The sequence below is a fragment of the Poromitra crassiceps genome, assembly GCF_964638095.1.
Source record: "Poromitra crassiceps genome assembly, chromosome: 6".
In the NCBI taxonomy this organism is placed as follows: Eukaryota; Metazoa; Chordata; class Actinopteri; order Beryciformes; family Melamphaidae; genus Poromitra; species Poromitra crassiceps.
The window spans coordinates 54,691,282-54,712,610 of NC_139627.1; the positions used below are offsets into that span (position 1 = coordinate 54,691,282).

The 21,329-nt window shown below is 46.5% G+C and overlaps 1 pseudogene across 1 annotated transcript; it reads left to right on the top strand.

Moving 5' to 3' along the window:
- Positions 1-10,594: 10,594 nt before the first annotated feature.
- LOC310778890 (cullin-associated NEDD8-dissociated protein 1 pseudogene) lies at positions 10,595-14,269 on the top strand (annotated as a pseudogene). The gene has a single exon. The product of its transcript is annotated as a cullin-associated NEDD8-dissociated protein 1 pseudogene (transcript).
- The last annotated feature ends 7,060 nt before the right edge of the window (positions 14,270-21,329 follow it).

Genomic DNA, 21,329 nt, shown 5'->3' on the forward strand with positions numbered 1-21,329 from the left:
TTATGCAGCCCACCACACAATGCAGGGAGAACATTCCAAACACAGTGTAGATTTCCACTCATAGGTCTTCCACAGTCCGTTTATCTTCTCATCTTCTGATTATAGAATCCTTTTGAAACGAGGACGAAGAAGAAATGGCATTAGTTCAAATGTGCATATCCCTGTTGAAACACGCAGCTTTGTTTGGAGCTTAGTTTCCCTTTTCGGCTCCAAAGCAAGAGGAGAAACAGTCGATGGTCGTGGATGAGCTGTGGTTCAAAAAGGACCTTTGTGATGAAAACAAACCAGCAGTAGCCTACACAGGTCAAACCTATTGTATTCTCAGAAAAGCATAAATGATCCCCTCCCCCTTAGATGATCATGCAACTGACATCAGTGTGACACTAGTTTGTATGTGTGTCAAGCTAAACATGTGGGTTTACCTTACAGCCACTCCAGGCCAGCAGAGGGCAGTATGGCAGCACCTGTGAGACGGATGAGCAACATGATGAAGTCTGACCCACCCTCACCAACTTTCTCTCTCTCTTTCACTCCCAGACGCATACACCAAGGTTATTATAGTTTTGCATTTTTCATTCGTTTTTATTTTCATTTTGCCCTTTTGTTTTCAAACTCAGTTTAGTTCGTTTAGTTGAATTCATTTGCGGGTTTGCTTTTTTCCCCCTTAGTTTAGTTGTTATTAGTTTCACTGTTAAGCTGCGTTCACACCGACCTATTAAAGTTTTTCGCTGGCATCTAGTTTACATACAAAGTCAATGCAAACGAGCGATTGAGCGTATATTCGCCCGGGGGAAAAATCGCTGGGCGTCCGAGCGACAGCGGCAGAGCGATAGGGAGAAAATACGCTCGTCGCCCGAGATGAAATATCCCAACTCGAGCGAAATTCCGCTGCCAACAGTCGCTTGCCGCTCAATGCTGATTGGCTGCCGTAACCCCTTGCATCAGGGGAAAACACAGTTGTGTTGTTTGCTTGTTTCTTGACAGTGAAGATCTCTCTCGTTTCTCAAGCTCGCTGCACCCCGCCCACATCTCTCAGCGGGCCGACACAGGTGCTGCCAATTGTGCACAAAATAGTCTCTCCCTCTCTCCGAGCTCTGAGTATGAACACCTCGGCCCGAGGGCGGAGTGCGCTCCCGGTTTGCGGAGCGATTTAAACACAGCGACAGAGCGATTCCAAAGGGTTGACTCGAGCGACAGGGAGAAAAATAAAGATCTCGGTGTGAACACAGCTTTAGTTTTAGTTTTTTGTAATATGGGGGGTTTGTCAGGGGTGAGATTCAAAAAGGGTTAGGGTTAAGTACTGTGTAATAAAAACTCAACAAAATATAACTAGGACAGATGAACAGCCATCATCCACACAAGACACCTGTAAAAGATGTGTCAGTTATATAGTGTTTTGTCTCATTAACTAGAACCCAGCCTAAATACTGCGTAGGGTTATGTATGAAATGAAAACTCTTCTCTATCATTTTAGTTTACTTTAGTTAGTTTTGTAAACACACAATACAGTTTCACTTATATATTTTTTGAAGCCTTGTTTTTATTGTTATTTCAATTCACACAAATGCTTTTTCACACCTAGTTTTCGTTATCTCATTCGTTTTTGTTAACGATAATAACCTTGCGTGCGTGCGCACACACACACACACACCCGCACATGCTCACAACAAGGTGGGTCCGCCAAGCATTGGAGGTCAGCTTGAATACTTTCCTCTCTGATCCTCCCACCATCAAAAAAAGAAAAAAGGAAAGAATCACTCGTGCTGAAATGTGAAATATTCCTGAAGTCTCCCTGTTCCTCCTGCGTAAGCCCTCAGTAGAACATGTCGGTCCCTGTCCAGACTCTTCCACAGTATTCCTTCAACTCCGCAAAGCTTAATTCTCCCCCAGAAGATCTTCAGTGGCACTGGTGACCCCTCGTCTCACCTCTGAGATATCCGTCTAGTCTTGTTACTTCACTTGGACAGATGCAGTGTTCAGTGATGTCTCCTCTGTGTTCGTCCAGTCTGTTACTTCACTTGGACAGATGATGCAGTGTTCAGTGATGTCTCCTCTGTGTTCGTCCAGTCTGTTACTTCACTTGGACAGATGCAGTGTTCAGTGATGTCTCCTCTGTGTCCGTCCAGTCTGTTACTTCACTTGGACAGATGATGCAGTGTTCAGTGATGTCTCCTCTGTGTTCGTCCAGTCTGTTACTTCACTTGGAAAGATGAGGTGTTCAGTGATGTCTCCTCTGTGTCCGTCCAGTCTGTTACTTCACTTGGACAGATGCAGTGTTCAGTGATGTCTCCTCTGTGTCCGTCCAGTCTGTTACTTCACTTGGACAGATGCAGTGTTCAGTGATGTCTCCTCTGTGTTCGTCCAGTCTGTTACTTCACTTGGACAGATGCAGTGTTCAGTGATGTCTCCTCTGTGTCCGTCTAGTCTGTTACTTCACTTGGACAGATGCAGTGTTCAGTGATGTCTCCTCTGTGTGCCTTCAGGAGATGGAGGAGATCTGATGGTTTCCAGAGTGAGTCCGCTCCTCTGGTGATCCACACAGCCAGCAGCCTACAGGAGCTGTCTTCTTTTACGCTGCTCTCTCACACTCAGCCTCGCGCTTCCTCTCTCGCTCTCTCTGTCTCTGTCTCTCGCCCTCTGTCTCTTGCTCTCTCTCTCTCTCTCTCTCTCACACACTTCCTGAGTCAATTGTTCTCTCTCTCTCTCTCTCTTGCTGGGTTCTCCTACTATCTTTCCCATTTGCTCTCTCTCCAACCGAGAGGGTTTCTTACTCTCCCGCTCTCTGGGTCTTGCTCTCTCTCTCTCTTTAGTGTGTCTCTTACCCTCTCTCCCATTTATTGTAGCTCTCTCTCTCACTCATTGGGTCTCTCTCTCTCTCTCTCTCTCTATCGCTCTCTCTCTCTCTCTAGTCTTGATGCCAACATTTGAGAGAAAAAAAACATCCGCAATTTTTGCCAACAAGTTTTTTGAGTTGGTTTTTGCCTTTTTAGAAAAACAGTTCCTGCTCAAAATTGGAGATGGAAACATATTTTTTCGAATAAGCTGGCGCGATCCGATCCAATGATGTTGCAGCAGATCACCATGTTGTTCTGTTCTGAAAAGCCTGCAGCCCAAAGGCTCTCCCTCCATGCCCAACATGCCTTCTGCACACTGACGCGTTATTCACCTTATGTAGCCACGCCCATTTGAGTTGTGTGGTCGTGTGACGACTTCCGGCTAAAAAAAATAAAAATATAAAGGCTGGCTGTTCCAATATCATCTAACTCTGAATTAACTAATAATTTAGCCAATTGTATGTAACATACCAAATAAAAGCAAACGGCAATGTCTAAGAATGCAATGCCATGTAACTGGCTCGTTAATTCTTGCTGCTGTGTACCGAGCTCAAAGTAGTAGGCTATGTTCTTTGTTTTACCCCCTGCACTGTCCGCTACAAAAACAACTCTCTTCTTCTGACGTTCTTTTGTATTTGGCCAGTGGCGCCGGAACGAGTTTGCAATTAGGGGGACATTTTTATTTTTTTTGTCAATTTTTTTTTTTCAAATTTTTTTCAAATTTTTTTTTTTTTCAATGTTTTTTTGCCGGCTCCCGTCAGGGCGCCGGCAAGAAAAAATTATGTTTTTTTGAACGTCTGGATGATTTTTAGCCATATTTAGAGGAATATCTAATTTTAAATTAACATTAGGATTATACTGTAGTGATGTAATTATTCAGTATTTTCTCCTTTTCTCACTCACTTGGTGACCTGCTCTCCCTTTAGGTCATTTTACAATTACACTACAACAGACAGCAACACAGGCAGAAACACTGAACTTATTATTATTATTATCACTTCGAAACACAGTGCAAAACTTGTCATCTCAACACAAAAATAAAATAACAATAACCGTATACGATTATAGCAGCAGCCAATGACAGTGAGTGCAAACAGAGTCCAGGTCTGTCTGTCTCTCAGGTGTAATAATCCCACAATGATCACGGCTTTAACAAGTGTCACAGGCTGTGTAAACAGTGTAAAGTGGGCTCTCTGTAACTTGATCCCTGGGTCTGTCCGTCTCAGGTGTAATAATCCCACAACGATCATGGCTTTAACAAGCATCACAGGCTGTGTAAACAGTGTAAAGTGGGCTCTCTGTAATTTGATCCCTGGGTCTGTCTGTCTCAGGTGTAATAATCCCACAACGATCATGGCTTTAACAAGCATCACAGGCTGTGTAAACAGTGTAAAGTGGGCTCTAAGCGTCAGGGGCAGTTGCCCCCTCAGATTTAATTTTTTTTTTTTTTTTTTTTAGGGGGACCAAATTTTAAGGGGGACAAAATGTCCCCATGTCCCCCTTGTTCCGGCGCCAGTGTATTTGGCGCCGTGACCGCCGGAAGTGTTAACATGACCCGGAAGAATTTGGCCCACCACCGCGTCTGAACATAAGGTGAATACAGTGGCCATTTCTCCTCATTTCCTGCGGTTTCGGCTGTAACGTGTACTCGTCACCAGTGGCGTCGTCAGCCCTGGGCTTCCGGGTCTAGAGCCCCGGATGTTTCTTTCCTAGCCCCGGAGGTCCCCGGATGTTACAAACAGCCTCTCAGTCAGTGCTTGCAGCGAAACCCCCCTCTTTCCCCCGTCGAGTTGGTTTTTCCCATGATGACTTATCATGGAAGAAACCAACTCAGTCAGAGTGTACGAACCCCCCCCAGTAACTCCTGTGAAGGTATTTTATTAAGGTACACGCTTCCTGTAAACCTAAATTCTGATGGTGCCGTTTTTGTATCATATGCTACTTTTATTTTGAAACTTAGAGCGGACGTAGTGATGTTGTATCTACGCTACTTGACGTAAGGTGTGCGCACCAGCCAGAAGTGAATTGACATGAAAAAGTTAAACAGACCTGACATAAAACATGTCGCTCTTCAACCTACGGTTCTTTATCTAATCAAAAGCGCCTAGCTGGAATTGGGAACAAGGTATTGTTTGTTGTAATGGTTTAATGAAGCAGTGATGTGTGGTTTTGTTTAATGTAACTGTTTAGTCAAGGCTATTGTTATTGTGACAGTCATGCTAACGTTAGCTTCTATAGACATTGGAGTGGATGGCTGTGGCTTCATGCTGATCCTAGCTTTGTAGCTTGTATGGTTAATAATATTCTGTGTGGAGATATTTTCTGAGATAAATGGGCCTTGAGCATCAAGGCCCATTTATCTCAGAAAATATCTTCACAACTAAACAACTAAATAACATAAGAGCATTTCATAGTTGTAGCTACTGTGATGCTGTGCATGTTGGTGCATGTCATTTGTTTGAATAATTTCATAGTGAGATGATGAGCTCGTGTGGAGAGGAGGTGGTGAGGAGTGAAGCAGAAACATTATGTAATGACACACTATGACAATAGTAACTGATCATTTGGTCCTGCATAGCCTACTGATATTTTCTGTTTGTTTTTTTCTCATCTCAGCCTGAGGGGAGTGGAGCAGAGCAAAACAGAGGACACCAGACCACAGCAGAGGAGAGGAGAGGAGAGGAGAGCAGAGTTGAGGAGACCAGACCAGAGGATGAGGAGGGGAGGTTGTGAGAACTTCTTGTAAGTGAAAGAGGCTAATGCTGACATTTATCAATTCATGAATTTGCTAAGTGGACTCCCGCCAGAACCCTATCAAGGACCTCTGGTGGTCCCTGGACCTCACTTTGAGACCCACTAATCTTGTTCTTCTGTATTCATCTCAAATGACTCACAACATGGGTATTTACGGATTGGAAAAAACAAAAAAAATTAAGGGGGGGGGGGAAACCTGCCTCCCCCCTTACCCCCCCTCCCCGTCGGCTTACCGGGCTAAAGCCCCCAATGTCTTCAGGACCTAGAAACGCCCCTGCTCGTCACCACCAGAAAGAGAGAAATACAGCCACCAGCAGATGACATGACATCATAATTATGACTTCTGCTATGGTGAGTATCAGTTGGGGAGCTCTCTCTCCATCTAGGCACTTGTCTCACCCCCCCACAACACACAACCTACTTATTCGCTTAACAGCCGCTTACGCACCTGACTCGAATTTTAAGATTGTCGACTTTTCAAAAATTCACTTAGAATTTGTGCAAAATCTGAATGGAAACATGGCTTCCGTCTCATCTCCCCAAGCCAAATGTTTTCTCTCTCTCTCTCTCTCTCTCTCTCTCTCTCTGTCTCACATACCGTCTTTCTCTCTCTGGCTGAATCCCCTAGTCCCTCTCTCCCACATGTATTGTCTATAGCTCTCTGTCTCCCTTTCACAAATCTAGCTCTCTCCCTCTGTCTCTCATTAATTGAGTCTCTTGTTCTCTCTCATCTTTTGCTCTATCTCCCAGTCTCTTTCTCTCTCTCTCTCCTATATTGATTATCTTGCGCGCTCTCTCTCTCACTCCCAAAGTAACCCCGACGTCCCTAAGTCACTCCCTAAGTCACTCCCCAAGTCCCTAAGTCACTCTCTAAGTAGGTCCTAAGTCAATAAGTCCCTGCTAAAGGTGCTGTCTCTTTCTCTCTCCTAATCTCTCTCACATTCATTATCCCTCTCTCTCTCCCTCTCTCTCTCTCTCTCTCGCTCACTCAATCTTCTGGTTTGTCTTTTCCCTCTCATTCACTGATACCCCCTTTCCAGGAACCTGCCGGTGCTGGTTCAAAGCTGGTTCAACTGAAACATCTAATAATTTTACTCTATTCATTTACTTTATAGTATTCTCTTTAACTTTATCATGCACCTTTTGGATTGTGAATTCCTGTTTAGTCACTCAGGTCCTTCTGATTTGTGTGTATATTGTATTGGACTGCACCTTTGATTTTTTGTGATTTTGTCTTTCTGTATTTTTTGTCTTCCGACTATAATGTGACTGATACGCTGCATACTCACACTAAGTCAAAATCCTCGATTACATACTTAAGATTACATACTGTAATGTAATCTTTCTTATTACCTACTGTGGCAATAAAAGTGAATCTGATTCTGATCACTGCTTTGCTTTTCCATGGGATAGAGCTTGACGTTTTCTTTGTTTGCTTGTTTGTTTGCTTGTTTGTCATGTCAACCACGTCATTATGTCACTGAACACATCTGAATGTTTTGCAACATGGCTACCGTGGGCTAATATGGCTAGCCCATAATCTTCATAAATAATCAGATGGAATATCTACTTAATGTAGATGCAATGGATATGTATTTGGCTCGTTATAACACGCAATTCAGAAAGATCGCTATTCACGATGTCAATAGTTCTCCTTGGTCCGTGCATCAAGACAGGTCTGCTGGGTTGTAGACATCACCGTGGTGCAGACCCCTGCTGCAAATAATAGATCATGTTTAATAGATAATGGTATTATCCTCCTTGTAGGCAGGGGGCGCTGTGACTGCACTGCAGCGTAGTGCCCTTTTTATGACTTTGTGTTGAGAGCCTAAAACAGCTATCAAAAGACCCTTTAGGGCAGTGGTTCTCAACTGGTCTAGTCTCAGGACCACATTTCCCCTTAGTCCTTAAGTTGTGACCCACATTTCAGATTTGTTTTATACCACTCAAAATTATTTCACAAAAAGTAGTGGAGAAATACACGATGCCTTCATGCACTGTTAAAACATGAAATAAACAACAAAGTGCAAGAAAAGTGTAACTAGGGATAAAACCCCCAATGAAATAAAGATGTAGGCTTATCTTGAACTATCTTTTTTAAACAAGTTAAGGGTTCGAGTTATGGGGGGGCTTGTGGGGTTTGGCCCCCATAGAAAGAGTCTGGACCCCCATGGACAAGAACACCTGTGGGGGTCTCTCTAATATAACTTCTTTCTCTCTTTTTTTCTTGGGGCGGCTGTGGCTCAGGAGGTAGAGCAGGTCGTCCACTAATCAAAAGGTTGGTGGTTCGATCCCCGGCTCCTCCAGTCCGCATGTCAAAGTGTTCTTGGGCAAGACACTGAACCCCAAATTGCTCCCGATGGCTGTGCCAGCACCCTGCGTGGTAGCTGGCCGCCTTCGATGTGTGAATGGGTGAATGTAGACACATTGTAAAGCGCTTTGGATAAAAGCGCTATATAAATGCAGTCCATTTTACAATTTTTTCTTCCAAATAATGCATTTTTCAATGCAAGAATTAGTAGGCTATTATTTATGTTAACTAGATAAACAGGCTATAAGAAACACGTTTTCAGGAGGGCATGGTGGGGCAGTGGTAAGCGCTGTCACCTCAGAGCTAGAAGGTCCTGGGTTCGATTCCCACTTGCGACGCTCTGAGCGCTGAAGGAATGCGTGCCCGTCCGCATGTCGTTGAGTGCCCGCCGCCCAGGTGGGGTCATCAAAAGGGCCTTTCTGTGTGGAGTTTGCATGTTCTCCCCGTGCCTCCCGGGGGTTTCCTTCATATAGAAACCCCTTCACCAAAACATGCAATATCCTGGTCGCTGATCGTTAGGGGCGCCTGTTCGGAGGGAGGGGAACTGGTTGGAATAGCTTGATCCTCCCACGTGCTATGTCCTACCGGTGAAGCTTCCCCTGTCAGGTGAAAAGAAGCGGCTGGCTACTGCCCATGTCTCGGAGGAAGCATGGAGCTAGTTTCCGCTCTCCCCAGACTGGCAGAGGGTGGAGCAGCAACCAGGATGAACAAATTAAAATTAGCACTAACGGGGGATAAAAATGGGCTAAAAAAAATCGGGGGGTTTTCTTTACCTTTTCTCTGCGTGCTGTCAGCTGTGTGCCCCCCAGCAGCTTTTTGATGTCAGCTTTGAGCAGTTTAAAAGATAAGCTTCGGGACCATTTCTGTGTGCCATGCTTTGCTCATGCTCTGGTGTGCATGTCTCTGGTGTGCATGTCTCCATTCTGACATTCCAGTGAAAAAAAAATGCTCATGTCAGTTGCCTTTGCTGAAGGACAGACATACAAAGCAAAACAAAACAAAGAATGGCGTTGATTACAATACGCCAGCCACTTCCTTGTGCTTGTGCCATCATCTTTACTGGTGAACACCTTCAAGATCAGAGGGTTTTTAGGATCTTGTTTGGGGGTGATTTAAAAATGTCTGCAGCATACAGTAGCAGGCTCATGACGGGCAAAGTAGTCTACAGACTCTACCTCCATCTCTCTCTCCTCCACTGCTGACTCAACAGCCTGGATCAACTAGACATAAGGAGAGAGATATGATCCAATTTAATTGGTTGAGGTATGAAAGGTACACTTAGATGGAAAATGTGCTCTTTTAACCCATTGATACCTGATGCAGCATTTGTGTGTATATCCCTCATTTGTGTGCGTATCCCTTAGACCGCGAACCGCGTTAACGTGGTTCGCGGTCTTAAAGGGATACACACACAAATGCTGCATCAGGTATCAATGGGTTAATTATTATTGCATCACAACTCACAATACAAGCCTGATTTGCTCTAATGTTTACAATATACAAATGTAAACACACCTTTTATGGTGGAGAGCTACTCCAGGAAACTACATTAAAACTGTAGTTGAAATAAAACTGTAGTTAAAAAAAAGAATAATATGGGAATAATATGAATACAGTTTGTAATTCATTACCTAAACTAAATGACCCAAGGTAGTTCACTACTGAAAACTCAGCTGAGATTTTAATGCAGTTAAACTACCCAACTACTGCAAATTGTAACGTTAGTTAAACTAGTAATATTGAGCTAGTAGTAAAATGCTCCCCAACACTCCAGAACAAAATGACGTAGGGTGCACCTGAATTTCAATCAAGTGATTGTTGGCAGCTGAACTCATCTGACTGACCTGCAGTTGACCTAGCTACCTGGCACAGAGAGAGGATGGGGGAGGGGTGGGGCCCGGCCTGGTAATTGTTTTGATTGGGCCATACCAGTGTCAGTACAAACAATGAACCGATGGGCCGCTGCTGCCGATGCTTATGGGGCGCCCCCCCCCCCCCCTCCTTGGCCCCTCCCTTCCTCTCCCTTTCTCTCTCGCTCATCCTTCTGGACAGTGTCGGTTACGACCGGCACCAAGGTGCGTCGGCCCACCGGGAAAGGTGCTCTGTGAATTAATGTCCAGTCCAGGCCTGAAGCAAAGTAGAGAAAAGGTATGTGCTCTGGCCAAATCGAAACATGGAAATACGCATCCTTCAGTATTCTAATTTCACACTCAAGCAATTGTGGTGTCATCAGTGATGTCACTCGAGCAATTCTGATGTCATTGGTGATGATGTCATCAGTGATGTCACTCAACCAATTGTGATGTCATTGGTGATGTCATTGGTGATGATGTCATCAGTGATGTCACAGTGGCTATGTGGGCAAGTAGAGAAGGCTTTATGACATCACTGATGATGTCACAATGTCTATGCCATCATTAGTGATGTCATAAATCCATCCCTACAGGGGTTATAAATTGGACAACTCTTGCTCATAGCCCAGCCAATAAAGCCTGAATCTACGGCAACACCGACCAAACCAAAGCTAAAAACTCCCCTAGGGTTAACTAGAAAGAGCAACACACACTCACCACACACAGTCTGCTAGCTATAGGACGGCTAACACAGCAGAAACACAGTCTGCTAGCTATTAGGACGGCTAACACAGCAGAAACACACAGTCTGCTAGCTATAGGACGGCTAACACAGCAGAAACATGGCAAGCGCCTCGCATGACATCTCCAACCTGCTGGAGAAAATGACTTCCAGTGACAAGGACTTCAGGTTTATGGCTACTAATGACCTGACGTCTGAGCTGCAGAAAGATTCAATCAAACTGGATGATGACAGCGAGAAGAAGGTGGTGACAATGATTCTTAAACTGTTGGAGGATAAGAATGGAGAAGTTCAGAACCTGGCTGTCAAATGCCTAGGGCCCCTGGTGAGCAAGGTGAAGGAATCCCAGGTGGAGACCATAGTGGACACTCTGTGCACCAATATGCAGTCAGACAAAGAGCAGCTCAGAGACATCTCCTCAATCGGCCTGAAGACTGTGATCGGAGAGCTGCCCTCCGCCTCCAGTGGCTCTACTCTAGCAGCCAGTGTTTGTACAAAGATGACGGAGCCTCTGACCAGTGCCATTGCCAAGCAAGAAGACTGCTGGAAGGCGCTGGACATCATGGCTGACATGCTCTGCAGGCAGGGAGGTCTGCTGGTGAACTTACACCCATCCATCCTGAGCTGTCTGCTGCCTCAGCTCACCTCCCCCAGACAGCCTGTCAGGAAGAGGACCATCATGGCTCTGGGACACCTGGTCATGTCTTGTTCGAACCTAGTCTTCATCGATCTGATCAAGCATCTTCTGACGAAGCTGAGCCGAAATGACAAGATGTCCACCACCAGAACCTACATCCAGTGCACTGCTGCTATCAGCACACAGGCCGGACACCGCATCGGAGAGTATTTGGAGAAGATAATTCCACTGGTTGTTAAGTTTTGTAACGTTGACGATGATGAACTCCGAGAGTACTGCATCCAGGCCTTTGAGTCCTTCATCAGGAGGTGTCCTAAGGAGGTTTACCCCCACATTCCCACCGTGATCTCTCTGTGCCTGCACTACCTGACCTACGACCCCAACTACAACTATGACGATGATGACGACAACGCAATGGACACAGAGCAGAACGATGAGGGCCAACAGGGCAGTGACGATGAGTACAGTGATGATGATGATATGAGCTGGAAGGTTCGCCGTGCAGCGGCAAAGTGTTTGGATGCCGTTGTGTCGACTCGACATGAGATGCTGCCCGAGTTCTACCGCTCCATCTCTCCTGCACTCATCTCCTGCTTCAAGGAGCGTGAGGAGAATGTGAAAGTGGATATCTTCCATGCATACCTGTCTCTGCTGAAGCAGACCAGAACGGCTCAGAGCTGGCTGACTGACGCAGACGCCATGGAGCAAGGAGACACGCCCCTCACCATGCTGCAAAGCCAAGTTCCTATGATAGTGAAGGCTCTCCATAAGCAGCTGAAGGAGAAGAGTGTAAAAACTCGTCAGTGTTGCTTCAACATGTTGACTGAGTTGGTCAACGTACTGCCAGAAGCGCTTACTCAGCACATTCCAGTACTAATACCAGGTATCATCTTCTCTCTGAACGATAAGTCCAGCAGCTCCAACCTGAAGATCAATGCCTTGGCGTGTCTCTATGTCATCATGGTAAGGCACTCCGCCCACGCCTTCCACGCCCTTGTGCCAGCGCTTGTCCCGCCCGTGGTCGCCTGCGTGGGAGACCCCTACTACAAGATCACCTCCGAGGCCCTGCTAGTCACACAGCAGCTCGTTAAAATTATCAGACCTCTGGACAGCCAATCAGAAGCCTCGGACAGCTTTGACCCCTCCCCCTACATCAGTGACCTGTTCACCTGTACGATCAAATGGATGAAAGCCGCCACCATCGATCAGGAAGTCAAAGAGCGAGCCATTTCCTGTATGGGACAGATAATCTGTAACCTGGGCGACTCTCTGCCCACCGAGCTTCCTGGAACTCTGCTGATCTTCCTGGAACGCCTGAAGAATGTGATCACCAGGCTGACCACTGTCAAAGCTCTGACGCTGATTGCCGGTTCTCCGCTGAACATCGACCTCCGCCCGGTGCTCCACGACACCATGCCCATCCTCGCCTCCTTCCTCCGCAAGAACCAGAGAGCTCTGAAGCTTTGCACACTGACGGCTCTGGACATCCTGCTGAGGAACTACAGCTCTGCGGTGACTCTAGCCATGGTGGATGCGGTGTTGGCAGAGCTGCCCCCTCTGATCTCAGAGAGTGACATGCACGTGTCCCAGATGGCGCTGTGCTTCCTGTCCACACTGGCTGGCACGCACCCCTCCTCTCTGGGCCATCTGAGCCAAGGCAACACCATCCTCCAGCTCATCGCCCTGGTCCGCTCGCCACTGCTGCAGGGAGGGGTACTCCATGCCATGCTAGACTTCTTCCAGGCCCTAGTGGCCACAGATACCCCTGGGCTGGGCTACATGGACCTGTTGAGGATGTTGACAGGGCCGGTTTACTCTCAGAAGGCCGCTCTGCTGCACAAACAGGCCTACTGCTCCATCGCCAAGTGTGTCGGTGCTCTGACCAGAGCTTGTCCCACAGAGGGCCGCGCTGTGGTGGGACAGTTCATACAGGACGTAAAGAACAGCCGGTCCACAGACTCCATCCACCTGCTTGCTCTGCTCTCATTGGGCGAGGTGGGACACTATGTGGACCTGAGCAGCCGACCAGAACTCAAGACCATCATCCTGGATGCTTTCTCCTCCTCCAGTGAAGAGGTTAAGTGGGCAGCATCCTTTGCTCTAGGCAGTATAGTGGTGGGGAATCTTCCAGAGTATCTTCCATTTGTCCTTCAGGAGATTTCCTCCTCCAAGCGCCACTATCTGTTGCTGCACGCGCTCAAGGACATCATCGGCTCAGCCTCTGTCTCCGGGCTGAAGCCCTATGTAGAATCCGTGTGGTCTCTGCTGCTGAAGCACTGTGAGTGTGTGGAGGAGGGGACCCGGAATGTGGTGGCCGAGTGTCTGGGCAAGCTGACCCTGATCGACCCCGAGACGCTGTTGCCAAGGCTCAAGACTTACTTGCTGTCAGGTTCGCCTTATGCCAGGAGTTCGGTGGTCACGGCGGTAAAGTTCACCATCTCCGACCAGCCACAGCCCATCGACCCACTGCTCAAGAACTGTATAGGTGACTTCCTGAAGACTCTGGAGGACCGGGACCTGAACGTGCGTCGCGTCGCCTTGGTAGCGCTCAACACTGCAGCCCATAATAAGCCCAGTCTGATCCGGGACCTGCTGGACTCGGTCCTGCCACACCTGTACAATGAGACTAAAGTCAGGAAGGAGCTCATCCGAGAGGTGGAGATGGGTCCATTCAAACACACGGTGGATGATGGTTTGGACCTGAGGAAGGCGGCGTTTGAGTGCATGTACACTCTGCTGGACAGCTGCCTGGACCGGCTCGACATCTTCATCTTCCTCAACCATGTGGAGGACGGACTGAAAGACCACTACGATATCAAGATGCTGACCTTCCTGATGCTGGCCAGACTGTCGGCTCTCTGTCCCAGTGCAGTCCTGCAGAGACTGGACCGCCTGATGGAGCCGCTCAGGGCCACGTGCACTACCAAGGTGAAGGCTAACTCGGTGAAGCAGGACGAGCTGAAGCGCTCAGCGATGCGAGCGGTCGTGGCATTGCTGGCGATCCCCGAGGCTGAGAAGTCCCCACTGATGTTAGAGTTCCAGTCCCAGATCTCGTCCAATCAAGAGCTGGCGGCCACCTTCGACTCCATTAAGAGGGACTCCAGCTCAGCCAACATGGAGTCCATGGACACCAGCTAAGAAGAATACACCTCCCATGATGCAACACAGCTCCACCGCTGCTGCTGGAGTGCTACCCCCCAGCATGTATCCATGACAACAGGACGTACACACATACACATACACACATCTGTAGTAGGTCACACAGCCTCTCCTAGTGATCTTGAGTCAGCAGTGGACGAGAACGTAACACATGGACAAAAAGGACGAAAACAGAACAAAAAATAAAATTCCATTCTGAGGCTTGTAAGCTCCTCCCACTTCATTATTTTATTTGACCAGACTGAACCAGTTCAGACCCACAGGAATGCAACAAAGTAACACAATTGATCAGATGATAATTTCCTGTCTCCAGCACGCCTGGCATTATGGGCAATGCAAGCTTAGTTTGACCAAGTAAAACTTTTTAGGATTTTTTAAAATACGCGCGCTCGATTCCTACTGCAGCTCTGAGGGCTGATGAAGGAGTGAGAGCTGAGGCTGTTGAAGTGAAATGTTCCCCAGGCAGCGTTTCTTCATCATCAGCCCCTCTCCCCTCCATCCATCTCCCTGTCCTCCCCCTGCTAACGGCCCACCTCCTCGCCTCTCCTCTCTCCTCATTCTCCCAATTACCTTCACACAGGTACAGACACATCTCTGCCAATTGGATCACTGTAATTGGCAGTGTTGGGCAAGTTACTTTCAAAATGTAATATACTACATAGTTACTTTCATTTTATTCTGTCTGTGGAGAGTAACTCGTTACTTCACTATTGCATTACTTTCACCAATATAACAGCAGTAGCAGAATGACATCGCCGCCCCAGAACCATCCCGAAATATAATGTCAATGTCGTCTTGAAGTGAGTGTAAACGTCCAACATTCTAAATGTTATCCTTTTCCTTTGTTATTGTTATCTATTTAGTGGTTATTTGCATAAAAATACACAAATTGATTAGGAAATTATTCTATCTTTATTTAAATATGTGCTTTGATTTAATTTGTAACGTGTTACTTTACAAAGTAACTGGTATAATATTTCTGAAATCCTATTGGGAATAAGTTATATTACTGAGTTACTGCTAAAAGTACTTTTGTAATGAGTTACCCCCAACACTGGTAATTGGAGCCTGCACCACCGGGACACCGGGGAGGTTTTGCATGCTTTTTCTTTTTTTCCCCAGCATGTCACAGGCAACACAGACAATACTGTAAATCAGGGGTGTCAGACTCATATTAGGTAGAGGGCCGGATTTGTTTAACACATTGAATGCCAGCCATGTTTTCATTCCTGTAGGTAAGTTGTGCCAGGGGTGTTTTTGACGATTCTGGCTCATTTTAGAAGAGCCGAGGATTCTTTTCTGTTAAGAATTCATGAACACCAATCATCTAAAAATAACTAATAGAATGTGTGCTTTCTCTGTCTAAAAGAGTTAGTTTGCAGAGTTAGTAGTTATGTAGATATTAGCCGTTGAGTACAGCATGGTTTCAGCGTCTGGAAATTTATTCAGAGATAAATGGCTTTTTGTGAAACAGTCACTTTAACCATTCATTTTTGGCATCAGTAAGACCGTCAGACATTCTAAACAATAGTTTTGAACAGTAATTTCCTCCATAACAACAGGAAACACCCCTCTCATTCAAACTCCTCCCTCCGTGTGTCTTCTCCTCCTTCCTCCTGGCTCTAACAGCGGGCGTGTCAGAAGCGCGTTGCTGCTGCCTGCCTGCCTGTCTGCCTGTCGGGCAAGACGAGTCTGAAATGGATTACTGTAAAATCGCGTCGCCATTTCCTTGAATGGCTTGCTCCCGCGGTGTGTGTGTGTGTGTGTGTGTGTGTGTGTGTGTGTGTGTGTGTGTGTGTGTGTGTGTGTGTGTGTTCGCGCGTTGCTGCGCGGCTCTGGGGGGAAGGGATCTCTGTCCGTTCTGTGTGTGTGTGTCCGGGCTTCTGACTGTAAAATCGCCAAGCCATTTCCGCGGGAGGCGGCTGCTTTTGTGGCTTTTGGGTCCCGTGGCTGTGACTTCTCTCGGTCTCTGTCGCCACTTAGTGGTCGGTAAAATAGATTACACACATGCTCTTGCTCCAAATAGTTATCTCGAAGATGTAAAAGGGGTTGATTGATGTCCCACCGTCAAAAAAAAAAAATGTTTATGTAAGACGAGTTAGCTCGTCCTTGGCACTTAAGCGCTGGATTATGTAAGACGAGTTAGGTCGTCTATGGCACTTAATGAGTTAACTGAGACCTCATGGGGGCCGGATTTTTTTTTTTACTAAAATCAATTCGACTCATTTACCCATTTACTTCACAAAAGAAATACTGCTCTTTCCATTTCTCTTGAAACTGCCTGCATTCCGTGTTAACACGTTCACTGCCGTCGACGAGATATCTCGTCAAAAAAAATCCAACGGTTGACTGCCGTCGACGAGTTATCTCAAATTGACGGTGGGACTTGGATCAAACCCTTTTACATCTCCTATAAAAATATGCATGGATCAATGACACAACACAGTGAATTGAGTCATGAATGCATGATTCTATCAATCACATAAAGATCTTCATGCATCTTTTTGTGACTCAATGCCATTGTTTTTCATATGAAAAGTGTGACCTTGTTACGTGACCTCTTCCTGTTAAATTAGGAAAGACACTTTTTCCATGTTTTTTATATTTTCTTCTGTCTCCCATTTTGACTCTATGTACAATCATATCCTCTGGTGTCTCCTTTAAAGAGGTTGTTACATCACTCCCATGTGACTCCACCACATGACCTCTCAGTGGGCTTTAAATGCAGCACCTGTATGTGATTGCTCCCATTACCCTGATGAAGACTCTTTGAGTGGAAACGTGTTGGTATCCCTGTAGAATAAAGGATTTTTAATATCACTCAGAGTGTCTCGGATGTCTTCTCTTTTTGCTGCCTTCAACACCTGAGGAATTTCCTGCAAACATATTGGGGCGGCATATTGGGGCGGCTTTAGCTCAGGAGGTAGAGCGGGTCGGCCAATGACGCAAGGGTTGGCGGTTCGATCCCCGCTCCCTCCCAGCTGCTGTCGTTGTGTCCTTGGGCAAGACACTTAACCCTCCTTGCTCCCGATGGTGTGTAGGCACCCTGCGTGGCAGCCTGCCGCCATCGGTGTATGAATGGGTGAATGTAGACTACCTACTGATTGTGAAGCGCTTTGGATAAAAGCGCTATATAAATGCAGGCCATTTACCATTTACCATTTATATTGGACAGCTAGCTCTCTTTTTTTTTATCTTGTATCTATATTTGCCCCATCCTGGAGGAGCACCTGATTTTTACTCTGCTAACTTATATTGATGTCTTGACCCAATGCAGCACTCCCATCTTTATCTCTACAATCAGCATTGATTAGTTGACATTATTATTAGACATTCCCTTAATGTTAATGCGACAAAAAAAATAAGATTCTTCAGAGGTGCCAAATCTCGAGTCAAGTCTCAAGTCTTTGAGGACAAGTCTCAAATCACTGTGTGTGCACGAGTTAAGTATGACTCAAGTCCAAGTCCCCATCTCTGGATGACACTGATTTGATATGATGACACTGTCAATTGTTTTTAAGCCCAATAAACAGATAATGTATAAGTCGGAACACCAGCCAGCGTTAGCTCTAGCCAGGCTAGCCATTGTTAGCAATAACAGTTGATAACAACGCACGCACGTGGAATTTGCGCATACAAACACCGTAGCAACATGCCCACAGACCAACATACAAACACCGTAGCAACATGCCCACAGACCAACATACAAACACCGTAGCAACATGCCCACAGACCAACATACAAACACCGTAGCAACATGCCCACAGACCAACATACAAACACCGTAGCAACATGCCCACAGACCAACATACAAACACCGTAGCAACATGCCCACAGACCAACATGCCCACAGACCAACATGCCCACAGACCAACATGCCCACAGACCAACATGCCCACAGACCAACATACAAACACCGTAGCAACATGCCCACAGACCAACATACAAACACCGTAGCAACATGCCCACAGACCAACATACAAACACCGTAGCAACATGCCCACAGACCAACATACAAACACCGTAGCAACATGCCCACAGACCAACATACAAACACCGTAGCAACATGCCCACAGACCAACATACAAACACCGTAGCAACATGCCCACAGACCAACATACAAACACCGTAGCAACATGCCCACAGACCAACATACAAACACCGTAGCAACATGCCCACAGACCAACATGCCCACAGACCAACATACAAACACTGTAGCAACATGCCCACAGACCAACATACAAACACCGTAGCAACATGCCCACAGACCAACATGCCCACAGACCAACATACAAACACTGTAGCAACATGCCCACAGACCAACATGCCCACAGACCAACATACAAACACCGTAGCAACATGCCCACAGACCAACATGCCCACAGACCAACATGCCCACAGACCAACATGCCCACAGACCAACATGCCCACAGACCAACATACAAACACCGTAGCAACATGCCCACAGACCAACATACAAACACCGTAGCAACATGCCCACAGACCAACATACAAACACCGTAGCAACATGCCCACAGACCAACATACAAACACCGTAGCAACATGCCCACAGACCAACATACAAACACCGTAGCAACATGCCCACAGACCAACATACAAACACCGTAGCAACATGCCCACAGACCAACATGCCCACAGACCAACATACAAACACTGTAGCAACATGCCCACAGACCAACATACAAACACCGTAGCAACATGCCCACAGACCAACATGCCCACAGACCAACATACAAACACTGTAGCAACATGCCCACAGACCAACATGCCCACAGACCAACATACAAACACCGTAGCAACATGCCCACAGACCAACATGCCCACAGACCAGGGGTGAGCAATTATCTTTCCTGGGGGGCCACATGAGAAACCCAGATTGTTGCCGGCTGCCTTTTTTTTTTTTTTCATGCCGTAACATCTAATTTGATCATTTAAATGATAGAAAACATACTGGCACTTACTTATTCTTCAGAATTTAGTATTAAAAATCACTCCGAGCAGCCAATTTAGGTCATCTCATTGGCTTTTTCTTAGCCTGGCTCCAGACCTTCGAAGCCACGCCCACTCCACAGTTGTGGATTTGGGAAGAGGAAATGAGTTTATGAGTTGACGATGAAGTCTGAATATCAGGCTAGATTTTTCTAGCTCCACAAGTAAATTGGTGTGGTTTGTCTTAGACCTCCCGGGCCAGGCAGAACCATCATGATGGTGTGGTTTGTCTTAGACCTCCTCCCGGGCCAGGCAGAACCATCATGAGGGCTGCATCTGGCCCACGTCTGAATTAGACAGTGTCTACCACTGATTGAACGAGACACAAATAAGGGTAGCCTCAAAAAGCACAAGTCACTGGTATCCAATTAATTCCAGGCCTGTATGTCTGTCCTTCACGTATCTCGAGAACCGTACTTGTCAGATTGACTTCAAACTTGGGGAGTGCGCTTAGGGGGGACCTGTTGGAATACAGTGTGGGGGGGGGGGGCACCCACGGGGTGGATGCATGGGGGGAACGGGCACTGCACTAGTCTATACTATAAAGCCAGCAGTGTCTGTCTCTCTCACTGTCCGTCTGTCCTTTGCGTATATCGTCCCACGATATATCGTGATATCAAAACGTGACAATATGTATCATTGAGATGAAATCTCAAAAAGAAGCTGAACATGGTGGCACTGATCTGCATCTGATTGCATGCTCGCTCTCCTTTTCATTGCTTTGTTTGAACAGACGAGGGACGTTACAGACACGGAGGATGAACATGGTGAAATTACTCAAATTAGCGTGGAGGATGCCCCCTCAACTTACAAATCGATCGCGAAAAAAAATATTGTTAAAATATCGTATCGTATCGTTATCGTGAACCCAATATCGTGTATCGTATCGTATCGTGAACCGAGTGTATCGTGACACCCCTACCTACTGGCAACACAAAAAGCGCTTTATCTCGAGAACCGTTTGTCTGATTGACTTCAAACTTGAGGAGCGTGCTGCTCAGAACTAGAGCTGTCGCGATTCCTCGAGTACCTCGAATAACTCGAATAATTAAATTGATCGAGGCCAAAATGATTCGCCTCGACACGGCATTTAGAGAGACTGTTTCTCACGGACGCTTACTGGTGTGGCACAGCGCTCTTCCTGTGTAAACACGTGAGGACACAGACAGACCAGAGAGCAGCTATAGCGACTAGCGAGCGGACCCCGCAAAATGGAACGAGGCGACGGAGAAAGCAGACAGGAGGAGCCGGGAAGGGAAGAACCAGGGCCGAAAAAGCGACCGAAACTGTCTAAAGTGTGGGATCATTTCACGCTGAAAAAGGACACAAACTCAGTGGTGTGCAAGTACTGTAAGACGATCCTTGCATATCACAACAGTACCTCGTCAATGCTTCAGCACCTGAACCGTAAACATCCAGTCTACGCATCCACCAGCGCATCTACGTCGAGCGGAGCAAGGTAACGTAACGTTAACTATACACAACGCTAATGTAAATGTATGCTAATGATTGCTACTTGATATTAAGACTAGTAGTAGTTGTGCTGCTGGCTTGCCACGTTGCCAATATGACTATTAGTAACTGCATTCACGCTGCATTTTTTTGATGTGGCTTGCCGTTTTCTGTGAGAAATACAAAGCTCAACCTAACGTTAGCGGCTAATTTAACAGCGTTGTGTGTGTGTGTGTGTGTGTGTGTGTGTGTGTGTGATCACACTAGCCTGTCCTGCCAGGACACAGCGCCTCCAGCAGTCCTTCCTGCACACTGCAGTCAGACTCTATAATGATCAAGAAGTGAAAACTGTCTGACCGTCACCATCTCCATGTTGAGGCTTGATATGTGACTCACTTACTTAGTTAAATTGTTTATCCTTGTTTAGTTTTCAGCCTACAGTATGTACACTTTGTCCATTTTTTATCTTTGTTGTTAAGAAGAGTGCATTTCAGACCTGTCTCTGCGAAACTCTTTCTTCAATAAATGAAATGAATGAATGAATGAGTGTGTGTGTGTGAGAGAGAAAGAGTGTGTA